General features: G+C 38.9%; 1 protein-coding gene across 1 annotated transcript in view; it reads left to right on the plus strand.

The window, feature by feature from the left end:
- Nucleotides 1-14,892, plus strand: part of LOC139138278 (fibroblast growth factor receptor 1-like) — a 107,478-nt gene that overhangs the window by 45,948 nt on the left and 46,638 nt on the right. Inside the window, exon 8 of the mRNA XM_070706586.1 lies at nucleotides 5,664-5,788. The gene's annotated coding sequence lies outside the window, so the exon portion shown is untranslated. The remainder of the gene's footprint in view (nucleotides 1-5,663; nucleotides 5,789-14,892) is intronic.

The raw sequence follows: 14,892 nt of genomic DNA on the forward strand, positions 1-14,892 counted from the left end.
TGGCTTCACAACTAAGCTAAGCGGGCACAAAAATCCAACATTACTCAACCGCTATTCTATGGCCAGTGCAGACCAGCAGCGTCAGATGAGCAACATACTCGCCGGTATACAACCTGCATTTGATCCACAATCGACCGCGACCGGAAGTACAAGCCTGATGCCGGCCGAACATACACCGCGACCACACCGGTGGCCGGTCCTTCGTATGCTATTCGAGGTCCATTGTCGTCAATGCATCAAAATGCATCAAAATGCCCTCCATCAGTTTCCGCAACTACCAGGGATGTTCTCAAATGCACAAATCAGTGGTGGATCGTTCAACTTTACCTTCAACATTACCGGAAATAATTCCCTATCTAAACAGTCTTCACCTGTATACAACGTTCCATCGCCTCCAATCGTCGCCGACCTTCAGTGATCTACTCCGATTCCGACTCAGATTGAATGATTCAACCGATAACATAACTAGACTTTCTCGTTTTGAAGTTTTACCATTGTTCTTGTTCCAGTGTACATGAATTTCGATTATAATGATATAAAATACGAACGGTTTCACTTGAAAACATTTTGCAGTGTCATGTGTGTGTGACGTTGTTGAGTGTACCAACTGAGAGGCGAATAACTCTGTAGGTTAAGTAATATCCATCCGCCGACCCAAGAATTTACTTGCTCGACGAAGTTACCAACGTGTGTAATTTGGGAACATATGTAATAATAACAGAACTCCATGACCTTGCCCTGACGTTTGTGTGGTACGGAAGTTATTTTCACTCGTGATGCGGTGTATCCTCGCTGTATTTTCACTCGCTTCGCTCGTGAAAATACGGCCGCAGGATACACCGCATCACTCGTGAAAATAACTTCCGTACCACACAAACGTCAAGGCAAGGTCATGGAGTTCTGTCATATTCATTAACTATGTGATTGTGATAAATATGAAATATCACACAACTCAAACTTTGCGGACAAACAAATCTGAAGTATAACCAATGTATACCAGAAGTTCACGTTTTGACAGACGGGGTAATTATAGAATTTCATTAACATGCAAATGATCTAGTAATTAGGATGTCATGCCAATCAAACATTCACTATAAAGTCAATTGTTGTGATTAATAAAAGCAGAAGTCAAACGCAAAATCAACGCATTCAATATAAATATGAACCCTTATTACCGAAATTCATTGAATACGCATATGACCTAGTAATTAGAATAGCGTGCTCATAAAACATTGAACATAATAGGCCTTAGGTATGATCAATAAATAGCAGAGGTCTGTCGCAATTTTTACACTCAATACTGACATATCCTAATTTTCAAGGAAATTCATGAAATATGCAAATAAGCTAATAATTAGAATGTCATGATGATTAAACCTTACAAAATTAGGAATGGCAGAGGTCTAGTCATAATCGATGAACTCAGTAGTGATGTAGAGCCAAATCACAGAAATTCATTAAGTTTGCAAATAAAATATTACTAAAAACGTCTTGTTCATAAACTTCAAAACAGAAGGCGATCTACGTATGGTCAATACATGGCAGAGGTCCATTCAAAATCGATGGTCTCAGTATTGATATATAGTCTAATTACTAAAATCTATTAAATATGCAAATGAGCTAATAATTAGAACGTCTTGTTTATAAAACTTACATCATAAGTCGACCTAATTATGATCAATATTTTACCGTGAGTCTAATCATAATCGGTGCACTCAGTATTGATATACAGCCCAATCATAGAAATTCATTAAGTATGTAATGAGCTTATTTGTAGGACACATCAAATATTTAGCATAGTACAACCACAGAACACTTTGAGTGTATGCATAGTTACATCAAGTTTGATTGAGTAATTCTTCAGATGGTGATATAGCCTAAAGCACAAATTAATTAATTATGCAAATGACTGTTAATTATGCAGACCAAATCCACTAAAAATCTAATCAAATCTAGATCTTCCAAAGATGATGCTATGTACCAAATTGCATGACCTCTGGTTTTAGGCAGTGACTTGAACAAAATCTTTCTATGGATGGTCAGACAGACGGAGGGGTACACACACAGACAGATATTTTGGTGACTTTGGACAATGTTTAGATCTCCAGCCCAAGCTGTCCAAAATAGGGGCCTACACAATGATTTTGGATTTTTGAGATCATTCCCCGACCCTCAGGCCATAAATAATGACAGCTCCTTTGCTACAATATTGCCTCCGTACCGTACTAGCTGTGGAAACGCAGCTGTCTGTGGCGGGATCTATGCGGGTCGTCTAAAGGCGGGATTGACGACCCGAGTAGACCCACTGCGTTTCCTCAGCTATACCTCGGTACGTAAGCTTACACTTCTTCAGCTTTATGGGCCCAGATATTTGACGAGATTACTGCTTTTACTGTCATCATAAAGTCCTGAGAGACCATGTTTAATCCCCTAGCTCAAAAATCCAAAAGACTGTAAACCAAATCAATGCAAGTTGGTTAAAATGGGTACAACACAGCATACACCGCGCTTTCGGGTACGGTTTGGGCATAGCTGAATCAGTTCATGTATTGACGTCGATCCTATCGACGGACAGATCTTGTACTGCGCGTGCGTACAATCCCATGATGCTTTCATTAAGCCCTCTAAGTCAGTGAAAAAAATTGACGCGCAGTTCGGCCTGCTTTCGCAAGATAAAATGCATCGGGAATTAAAAACATGATGGATGTATTTGTCAAAAACGACTCGAACAACAGATCATTACTGAGGACGTTACAAATTTCGACAACATTATACGAAGATACGAATAAAAAATTAAGTAGACTGCAAGGAAATCAAGTTCATCTGAAAACATGAGGACAACTTTGAAGTCAGGGACACCTTTGAGGTCTCTACACACGTTTCAGCATTTTGTGTGTGTGTTTGCTTGGAGAAACATTTAAGTTTCATTTAATTTGTTGCTTGAGTTATTTATCCTGAATCCAGCGGCCCGGGAGGAATATTGGAGCTGAAAATTCATTTTCATCGACTTCTTATTATATGGAATTCAGCCAATAAGCTTGTCAGACTTCAGTATTCATGCATAGCCAATCACGTCGCGTTTGTTATATTTTCTTTGCCCTAAATTTTTTTTTAATTTTTTACGTTATTGGTATTATTGTTCACTAGTTACAGTTTTTGTCGAGGTCTCGTTAATAAAGCAATTGAACGCTGATCCTAGTGTCGACCCGTCATTTATACTGACCCAAAGCTGTTGAAATCGATAGGGAAAGCAGACCATTACAAATAATTACACTAATTACTTCAAGTACAAAGTAACAATATCTGTTATGTAAGTTTTATGCATCCTGCAATCTTCAGACAGAAGTGAAAGGATTCTTAGCTCTACACTCTCATTTCTATTGTCGGACGTACCATTCTATTTATAGGTGGAGTTAAAGTGGCACTTCAACTTGGTAACATTTTTAAAACACATTTTTTTAATGCCAACAGTCGATATTTGACGTGGCGACTGCGCGCGGATCATGAGATATCGATAAAAACATGTCCTCAAAAAAGTAAATGTTTGAATTCCGATGGCCCACCTAAATTCAGCTTCGGAACATCGAACGTTCGGCACTGGGGCCATTATAAACTAAGCTATTGAGTACGAGTCTACGCTAACGCTGCTGTACGCCACAGTACCACACAGTACGTCGGTGATCGGTCATGCCCTGTGGGGAAGCCGAGTCTTACTGACTCGAAGAAAAACGGAAAACAAAGTTTGTTGTAACACACCTCATCCGCAGTCTGTGTTCTAATTCGCCAATTGATAGTCACGTGGGATGCGTTCTTTTTGTGCTGATCCACGTAAACGACGTCATCAGGCATCATTTGTCGGAACTGTTGCCTGCCAGGCATCAGTTCCGAAAAATGATGCCCGCTGACGTCAAAAAAACATTGGCGCATGCGCGAACTGGAATGTAAACAAAGATGTCGTCTGCGGCCGAGCGAAACGATAGTCGAGAAATTTCTCGGTTTATCCTACTTTCTGAAGAAGAACTGAATGCTCTGGTTTCAAACAAAGACTCGAAACGAACGAAGACGATAATCAAAGGTGCATTGAACGTTTTGCAGAAGTATTGCGACCCTGTCGGGAAAAACTTTTTCTTGCTGAACCACTCCAACATATTACATCATATAGCTTACATGCGACAACTTTTGTGTATGGTACGTTCTTATGTATGACTACGGATGAGGTGTGTTACAAAACACATATTGACTGGCCATGAGGGCAACAGCATACGTCTTTAACCCCTCGGGCCTGTGAGTCACCCCCAAAAACAGACTGTTTCCCTCGGCCTACGGCCTCGGGAAACAGTCTGTTTTTGGGGGTGACTCACAGTCCCTCGGGGTACAGACGTATGCTGTTGCCCTCATGGCCAGTCAATATGTGTATACTGATTCCACCAGAATTCGCATAGGTGATTAACACAGATACATGCGGTTGATACATAGCGGCCGCCACGTGCGCCCGCTGCTCTGTATCGAACCACGCGTAACTGTGTGGCAGACGACAAAATGTAGTCATCAGAGGCGGCTAATATTTTACACGTAAAAACTGATATCTATGTGGTATTGGTTAAAAATATAATAGAACTGACTGAGAATAATGAAAACGACAAAAACTAAGGAGAAGGTTTAAAAAAACTTACCTGAAGTGAAGGCATAATGCTGTATATAAAGTCTTCGCAGTGGGAGGTAAAATTGCGTCATTCGAACTTATTATGGACTCCCTAGAATATCGTCAATCAGCACAACAACAAACCTTCGGGGGATTTCGGGTCATAATCAGAAACGATCGTAAAACTTCGAGATGTGAAAAATACGCTCGGGAAATGACATGTTTTTATCGATATCTCGCGATCCGCGCGCAGTCGCCACGTCAAATATCGACCGTTGGCATTAACAAAATGTATTTTAAGAATGTTACCAAGTGGGAGTGCCAATTTAATAAATAATATTTGTTTTGGTTGCAACATTTTGAAACCAACTCAGAGCGTTTGTTTTTAAAGCGTAGATTTGATCATCACTGATAGTGTGCCGCAATAAACAATTAGCTGGTTGATCCTAATCTCCAGTGATTACACTCTTATTGTGAGATTTGATTATACTACCCATATTCTTCATACAGCTGTAACTCACTTTAATTGTGTTCCTATTGAAGATCTTGTGAAGTTTAGACCCCTTTAGAAAGTGTTTGTCAACAAGTTGAAGAAATTTCTAAAATATACTGACATTAGTTTCCAAGTTCTAATTGAAAGAGTCGTTGGACCACGTGATGTTATGTTTGCTGTTATTTTTATTCCTGTTATTCTTGCAATCATCAGACAGATGAAGATCTTCATCTGTCTAATGATTGCAGGATGCATGAAACTTAAGTAACAGATTTCATTACTTTGTACTTGAAGTAATTTGTGCTTATAATATATATATATATATATATATATATATATATATATATATATATATATATATATATATATATATATATATATATACAAATTACTGCAAGTACAAAGTAGAAATCTGTTACTTAAGTTCCGTACATCTCGACATCTCGGTTGAACGATTGCAAGATGTATGTAATTAAGTTTTGCTTACTAGACTATCAATTAAAATAGGAATCGTTTCTTTCTTTTCAGGTAATGTTGAAATTTTATCGTTAATGAAGCGATATGTCTATGGATATGACATTCAACAGCTTGCTTTCCATATTACATCTGAAGAAGGAAGTAATACATTTCAGGCGGAGTTTGAAGTTTTAAAGGTACATCTTTGAAAAAGGCATTTACACTCTGTAACACACATTGATTGCTATCGCAGCTTGTATTAAATATCAAGGAGAGGTGCTTCCTAACCCCACGCTACAGCCATGTTGCATGATCTCGCGACATACATATTAAACAACTATTGCCTGGTCATAAGGGCTGTAGCGCCCGTCTATTACCACAAGGGGCCGTCTGTTACAAGAAACATATCGCTATTCCCGAGGATGTAGGCCGAGGGTATAGCGATGGTGTCAGGTAACACATGGCCACGACGGGTAATAGACGGGTGGTATAGCCGAATAAAGACCAGGCTATAGGTGCTTTATAACACACCACGCGCTCATGTTGTATTGTTATATAGTTTTAATGTGTTTTGATATTTTGCACTGCAACCATCCATTGTGACAAGTTCACTTGGCGATGTTTCCACAGAGGTTTCACTGAGTTGTACATGGTACCACTTTTTTTCAAAAAATATTCTAAGCATACCTAGCGACATCCTTAGTTGCACTTTTCCGTTGATGAGCTGTTCAAGTTCCTACGCTGTCCGAATGTTGGAAAATGTCGGAAAATCTGTTTTAGAGAATGGGTCGTCACCTATCCCGGACGCACATCACGTTCTAGTCACCCGCCATTGTTGCAAAGCTGCAGACACACTACGGTCACGTGTCCGGGCACTTTTCAAATTTGGTCAGAACTATTTCTCTAGGGAAATAGCTTTTCAAAAAAATACCCCCTGACGTCACTTTTGTCGATCCGGAGGGGACTAGACGTATCTATTTTCTCGTCAGGTGACGTATTCTAGTGAATCGCGACAGGGAATGAGCATGTGGCGTGTTATAAAGGCCTCTAAAATAATCGCAATCATACCAATCCATAATCCAATGACATTAGGTCAGAATTCGTAAGACAATAGTTGTAAACATAGACACAAAACAGCACAGAACAGACAGTAAATAGACGGTACACAAACAAAGTCATATTCATGAAAGAAAGATATATGGACCTCTGGCCAGAAGACCAAGAAGTGCTGTTAGGTGTTTTGAAAATAGTAAGCGCATCCTGCCCCACATGTGACACCCGTCATATATCAATCTGTAAGTCAGATAGGTAGTGGTCACTAACTAAGGCCCAATGTCACCGATGCCATCAGCAATCATTTGTCGAAGAGAGATATTGTATTTATCTACCAGCTTGCGATACCTGCCAAAAAAGCGTTTGAATGTAGAGACAAGTCTTGCTCTGGTGTAACCTTGATTTAACAGTTTGTAAGAGAGATGGCCATGTCTCTCTACAAAATCACCATATGAACTGCATGCTCCAGCATATCGAATAAACTGGGAAATGTATACCCATATGCTAGTGAGAGTGGAATATTACTCATGAGGTGTGGAAAATTGATTATACTAAAGTTGAAATCATCTCTCTTGTCATATAGCCTAATAGAGTCAAATTCAAGTAAAATGTCCAGATATGAAGCAGAAGAGGCCGTTTCTGTAGTTTCTTTAATCTCCAATTCTGGAGGATAAATCATAGCGAGATAGTCACTGAATTCAGAGTTATTCATTGAAATAACATCGTCTATGTATCTATATGTTAGGTTGAAAGTTCTAGCTACAGAGACCTTTTTCTGTTTGATTAGGTTCTGGATAAATTCTGCCTCGTATGAGAACAGAAATAAGTCGGCAAGCAAGGGAGCACAGTTAGTGCCCATAGGAATTCCTATACACTGTTGGAAAATATGTCCTCCAAATTCAACAAATATGTTGTCAATGAGGAAATCAAGCATACTGATAATGTCTTTCTCGGTAGTATTTTTAACAAAATATGTAGAATTATACCCAAATACTACATATTTGTAACGGCGTGAACCGTTTTTGTAGAAAAATGTTTGCTTGATGATGTTTTTCAAGCGTTCTTTCAATTTATCATGTGGTATTGTGGTATACAATGTGGAAAAATCGAAAGTTTTAATAGATGTTATGTTTGAAACATCTTGATTTCAAGTGTTCCAAGAGTTCCTTCGAATTTATTAATATCCACATTTGATTTATACCACTCCGAGAAAAGACAACATCACAGTATGCTTGAAGTCCCCGTTTAACAGTACAAAGAACAGAAGTCAGTATCTTCCATAACTCTGTTGTTGAACATTTTGAAGATCCTGCGATAAACCTAGCTTTGTAAGGTGTTTTGTGGGCCTTTGGTATCAAGTATAAGCTAGGCAACTTACTATGGTCATCCTTTGTTGTAATATTAAAATTGTCCATGAATGACTTATGGTTTACCAAAATTTGAGATTTGTTGAACATTGATTGTCTGTAAGTGGAGTTGGTGGAGGTCTTAGTTACACCAAGTTCGTTTATAAGACATTCAAAATAATACTTCTTATAGACAAATACTATGAGGTTATCCCACGATATCAGCGCTTGGTTGGGACGTATTGCCACGAGTGAGGGTGCGAGCCGCATCACACTCGTCTTCGACTCGTGTGATGCGGCGCGCACCCTCACGAGTGGCAATACGTCCCAACCAAGCGCTGATATCGTGGGATAACCGATTTATCATATGCCCATGACCGTATATTTATGTAAAAGGTAATTAAAAATAAAGAAATTTTATTAGTTTTTGTCAGTCTTTCGAAGGGACTATGTTTTTATATTCTGCCGCTGGTCTGAGCGCATTGATACATGTTTGTTTACAACAGCTGATCAAGTCGTCGATCGCATCGTGTCGAGTGTATACAGTCTAAACAGGATTATTTCAGCGCAATTTACCGCAGTTCAGAAAAGGAATGGAGCCAATTTACTAATTCTGGTCACCATCCTGGTGTTCTGGTGGATAATTATTACACGGACAATATTGTAAGTTTGAATTCACTTTAATAACTCTTGCTGAAACATGGCTGACGTGAACAGGAACGACGAAGTAGCGCGAAATACAACATATTGTAAACATCAACTTTTATTTTCTACAACAACCTGTCCTGTAACTCTCTTTAGATCTGAAATAAAGGAACGTTAAATTCATATGTACTAGTAGTATGTTTCGTTTTATATCGGTAAATTTTGATTGAAGTGGAAAAAAATGGATTTGATCGTTAAATGCAAGATGAACATCATAACATCAAATCGGAAATAAACAACAATGCATGACGTATAACGTGCCGTATCAGACTGATGTTTTACGTTCCACGTCACGACGCGTCAGAGGAGACACGGATACGGTCATGGGTATATGATAAAATGTTATTGGCAGGTTTATCAGCAGGGACGACAACTATTTGTCATGGATCCGGATATCATTCAAACACTTAACAGCGTCACGATCTTTGAATACATATAGGGTCTTCTGCAAACATGTTATTTTAGTCGACCAATACGGCCGCGCACTATTTTCCTTACAGATTTGACCCATTCTGACAGTGTGTCCAACTCTACATCCTCCCTTTTAGCCCATTTTCTGGCATATTCTTCAACAGAGTCCATAATGATCTTAAAATTATGGTTCCAGTTGATCCTGCAAGGTTCTCTGAACTTGGGCCCACAAGATAATATCTTACGAAGGTGGTGATGTTCAACCAAGTTCAGATCACCAGTGATGACATGGCCAACTGGAGTATATTTGAAGGGAAATGTAGAGCAGTTACAGGATGCTGGTGTTTGAAGGAATTCATCAATTTTTAGGTGCCGCAATGCCTTATTGTAATTGAATATTTATTGAATATTGTCTTGGTGTACTGATATGACAGAATAGGTACAGACTGGTTCTTAAAGTATACAGGTATAGTTGATGTAACCTTTTTGTTGTGAAGTATATTGCTGATACGGACACGCATAGACAAAGTGGAGTGGATCGTCCTGGTTAAAATGCTTATAAAGTTGCACATCCAAAGATCGATTCACTCCACTGCGATGTCCGTTCATTCTAGATCGTAAGCTGTTTCCTGTTTCACCAACATAAATGAGCCCACACAAAGAACACTCAATTCCATAGATTACGTTTTTGGTTGTGCAATTAAGAGGCTCCAAACATTTGGTAGAATAGGTCTTCCCTGTCAAACTACTACTGAACTGTTCTGTAGTGATGAGCATACTACAAGTTTTGCAGTTTTTAATACCACACTTTGTAATGGAACCTGTATAATCACAAGCTGGAGATGACTTTAAACAGTCCGTCAGTAGCAATTTGCATGGTTTAATTGTCTGGTAGCTTTCTCCATTTCTGTGATAAAAATTGCCCTCTGATTGCACGTATGAGGTCTTAGTAACATCCCGAAGGATAATCCGAGGGACACACGGTTTTTGAGCTACTGTGTCCTGTGTAGCTGGTCGGGACCTTGTTAACCCGGGCGACGTCCCAGCCGGTATGAATATATCTCTTATACAGTCCTTCATTACCATGTACAAGTACCAGGTGGATGGTGCCTCGGGGACAATATGTCCACCAGCAGGAGTATCTAACTTTGGCTTCCCGTAGGTGAAATATTTGTGGTGCACAGGTGGGATGTGCTGCTCGTTAACGTCTCAAGAACGAGCATCTGCACAGTGACATATTTTGAGTAAGTTGTACATTAATAAGTAAACGTCATTTTCAATAGTATTACTCCGACAAAGTTCATAAAGTCTTCTAGGTAAACTTTCATGACAAAATCCGCCAGATTCGATCCAAGAGGCAATACACCAGCACAGAAATGAGCTGACGTTGAATGTTGCCGACGAGACTGATCGACATAATAAAGATACGTAACTGTGCCTTTTCCCAGACACCACACCATCATACCCAAGAAGTCAAGCCCTTTCTCTTAAAGCCCGGCTCGAAATGGACCGGGGTCAGGATTAGTGCCAAGTTTGGGTGGGTGTTTTGGGGCATTGCCCTGCATAATAAGTCTGTTGGTAATGGTTGCGATCGTTTGCATTATCTGCGTAATCTGTTTGCTCTCCAATCACGCTCAGGCTCGGAATATAGATACGTAAAGCCTTCGTTTCCCAGTTCATTTCAGTTATGCCATGGCAAAACTCGAAAGGAAAAAGAAAGAAAGAAAGAAAAATATCAACTTCATCAAAGGGGAGCTTGCTGAGTGGATTTACTGAAGTTTTGAGACCAGTTAGTTTTGAGACTGATTTAGTTGATATTGAACGTAAACTTTCTTTAAATAATCTCAGTGCAAATACAACATACTAGTAGACTCTGGACATTGAGGAAGACAAAACATGTCTGAACCATGTGAACACTAGACAGTTCTAACTGCTAAAAATAACTCGTTGCCATGTTACTAAATCGAGGTGAATGTTATAATTGACAGATACATCGATACTTTTACAGATTTCTGAGTTCGTTCCTAAGTACTCTCCAATTTCTTCACTTTGCTGTAATGTAAGGACACTGGACTAAAGACAAATGAAGCAAACAAGAAAATTATCATGTCAAAAACAGTCTTTTCATTTCCATGCATAGTCGATAAATTATATATTATTCCCTTATATTTTTCTTCGTTCAGCTCGAAAAATACTAGTGACGTAATGACCGTGTCACCATGAGTCGAAGACGAGCGGTGACACTTTATTACGTCACGAGTATTTTTCGAGCTGAATAAAGAAAAATATTAAACACGATTGGAACTAATTTGGGATAATTGGATGGTGAAGTAATGTCAATTTAATCTGCAAATGTAATCACCTGTTTTTCTTTTTAAGTTACACACTTGTATTTATGAGTAATTTGTAATGTCGCAACATTCAGCTATAGAAAACTTAACACTTTTGGGAAATTTGAAAAATTTAAAGATCCAATTATCCCAAATTAGTTCCAATCGTGTTATTAGGGAATAATTCCTTATCACATGCACAAGCCAAGAATTCAATGTTTTTTGTTAAGAAAAGCAGATGTCCTCAACAATTCTGCGTTTAAACGTCTAAACAACTTTTTCAATGATATCAATACGCTGTGGGAGAGTTGTCAATCATTTCTAGACGTCGGTCGCATGAGCGAGGAACACGGCGAAGACTAACGTTTGTGTACGGAGCAAATGGCAGATGACCTCACACAACACACTGCCAATTTTTCTGGTTTCCGGCCAGCTAAATTCAAGCCAAAAATAAACCAACTTGTTTGTCAGTAAACGGATTGTTTTGAGTTGTGAATTTTGGCTTATTTTTGGCTTTCTGGCATGCCAAGTCTGGCTTCTGTGCCAGTTTGATTTTTGATATGGCATATATACATGCCAAGCAAAGATCACTTCAGCTTTCCAGTAAGCCAGTTAGTACTTAACAATGGTTTACAGGCAATCCGCTATTATATATGAACATGGCTTGCTAGCAAGCCATGTTTAAGATACTGTGACTTGCCCATATATCAGATAAGCTGAACAGTGGCTTATTTATAAACCAATATCACACTTCTCTGGCTCAACGGTAAGCCAATTCTGGTTCCATCTGGTTTGAAGATAAGCCAATATTAGTGCAATGTGGCTTGCCGACCAACCAATTTTTGACTAATTCTGGTTTACAGGCAAGCCTTTAAGAATTGGATTCCTCCAGTTTACCAACAAGCCATTACAAGCTGGCTTGCAGGCATGCCACTCTAGGGCTTTTGTATGGCTTGCTGACAAACCAGTTCAATATGAACCATAATGGGGGAAAATTATTTCTGACCATTCTTCAAATTAAAATTGGATTTCATCAAATTTTGCAGACACAGGGGAGGATTTCATCCAATGGAATGGCCTATTGGGTCCTCTGTGTGATGGAGCTACACAAAGCAGGACTGTAAAACATCTGAAACACAAAAAACAGCTGAAGTAGTTAGAAATCCTGCAAGCTACATTTAAAGAAACCAACATTTCAGACTAACATTTATTGCAATTTACAAGAAATGAAACAGTAATTGTTGCAACATAATTAAATCTAATACTTGCAAGGGAATATTCACTAAAAATGTCATTCTTATGAATGCTACTTGTAAAATCAAATTGATAACATAATTTGATGTTATAAAGTTTAACTCGTGCATCTGATGCAAAATTGCTAGCTGTTTCACTAGGAAATCCCCTGCACACTACAGGCCATTCATAACTGTCAGCCCATTTACTTCACATCCCAGCTCTGTAAAGCCTGAAATACTCTACAAATTGACATGTTCCTTTCACACATCTGATGTAATCAAAGTTTGAAACCCTAGATAACTAAGCAAACCTAGCACAACATTGTCTCTTTCCATGCTGCAGAATATAACACCTTCAAGAAACAACACAAACTGCTTGCTCCTTCATAGACGAGCACACCTAAACAGGGCTGCTGCTTTGCATCTCGTCCTCAGAAAGTGAGTTTTCCAGCATCCTGGAATATAAAAGATGTGAACATTCAAAATTTGAGGTACAAGATTAGCTCCTGGTAAAACACTCAGTGCCCAGCTACTAGTACAATGAGGGCAAGGCCTAGAAACTGGTATGTTTAGGGAATTTGTACAAGTATATTGGAATGTTCATTGGTAGCATTCTAAATTACAGTCATGTTTTTAAAAACATCATATTTGACTGCAGGAACACGATTACCAAGTCTTCTTAGTGCACCAATAATGTGACATGACTGCTCAGGGCAAGTCTCTTAGCATGACAAAGATAGCTCTTACAAGTTATTGTCAATGTCATAGGCCTTGCTGCAACAGTGCACTGGCAAAAATGTGTAAAACTATGGTTTGAATGTCATGATAATGAATTTCAATTCCGGAATATCAAAATGAATTATTACAAGGCAAGGCATATCAGAGTCACAGTCCAATGTCCTTTTGAGACTTGCAAAGAAGTTGGAAAGACCTACGAAAAAGCATTTTATCACTGCAACTGCCATCATTGATGATATACTTCACATGATGTATTTTGAAATAAGTAAACGAGGCTCCATTTACTGTAACTTTTGGCTACTTCTTCAGTATTTCAGTACTGTTTATCAACTACAGTTTCTTGGCCTACTTTCCACAGCATACTAAAATGCCAAGTATTATGTTTGTAAACACAGCCTGTATATTTGATCATTTTTATAATTGACAAATGAATTCTTGTCCGGCCCTAAATGAAATTTTCAACAATAACAATGCTACATGTACATACTGTACTGAGTAGCTAAACATTGGGGATTTCATCATGCTTCAATGACTTGAATGGGAAACTGCAGTTGATAAGCAGAACAAAAATGCTGACAGAAAGCCCCAAAGTTGTGGCTAATGGAGATCAGAACAACAGAACTAAGCCATAATCTACCAAGTAAACATATGATTCATGTGAATGGGAGTGTGATTGATGGCCATATTGGCCTTTTTATCTTGAAACAAATTGACAAATGCAGATTTGGCATGGCCATGTCCTTGTACAACATCCTAGCACAGCTTTGAGGAGCACATCTGTGTACCACCTATGTACTTGACTCCACAGTAGTACATCTGTGTACCACCTATGTACTTGACTACACAGTAGCAGGGGTAATTTTCACACAGCCCTGATATAGGAATGTGTGTTGTAGGTATATAATATGCCTACCACTATATGTATTACCAGAAGTGCTGTTAACCTACCTTTACCAGGGCCAGTGTACAGCATTTGAGGCACAGTGATGAACACATCCGCATACCAGCCCTGTTGAAATTTTTAGCCCTTTTTCACATGGTCACATAAAAGCTTACTTCCTTGTTCCAGTCTTATTGTAAACACAAAGTGCAATTGTGCCTATGCAGACATTTATGAACCAGTTATGTTGGAATTCCTCCCCCCCCAGTCACAGAACTGTACACATTGCTTCTACAGGGTTGATTTGGAAGCAAATTTTCAAGCTCATCTTTTCAAACCCATGTTGCATGTACTATTTGCAAAACTGTTGTATGGACTGGTATTGTCCGAGACGCGAAGCGTCAAGGACAATACCTCCACTGCACGATTTACTCGGACATAAATCCCAGTACTGTGAGTAACCTTAAATTATACCAATAAGTAGTGTAAACGTTTATGTCTGTTGTGTGACTACGACAAAGATACATCACAGATATGTAATAACAGCTGAAATTTGAACAAAACCCAAAGTGTTAGAGTAATATGTGGAAATATGAGGAACGT

The sequence above is a fragment of the Ptychodera flava genome, chromosome 8 (genome assembly GCF_041260155.1).
Source record: "Ptychodera flava strain L36383 chromosome 8, AS_Pfla_20210202, whole genome shotgun sequence".
Taxonomy (NCBI): domain Eukaryota; kingdom Metazoa; phylum Hemichordata; class Enteropneusta; family Ptychoderidae; genus Ptychodera; species Ptychodera flava.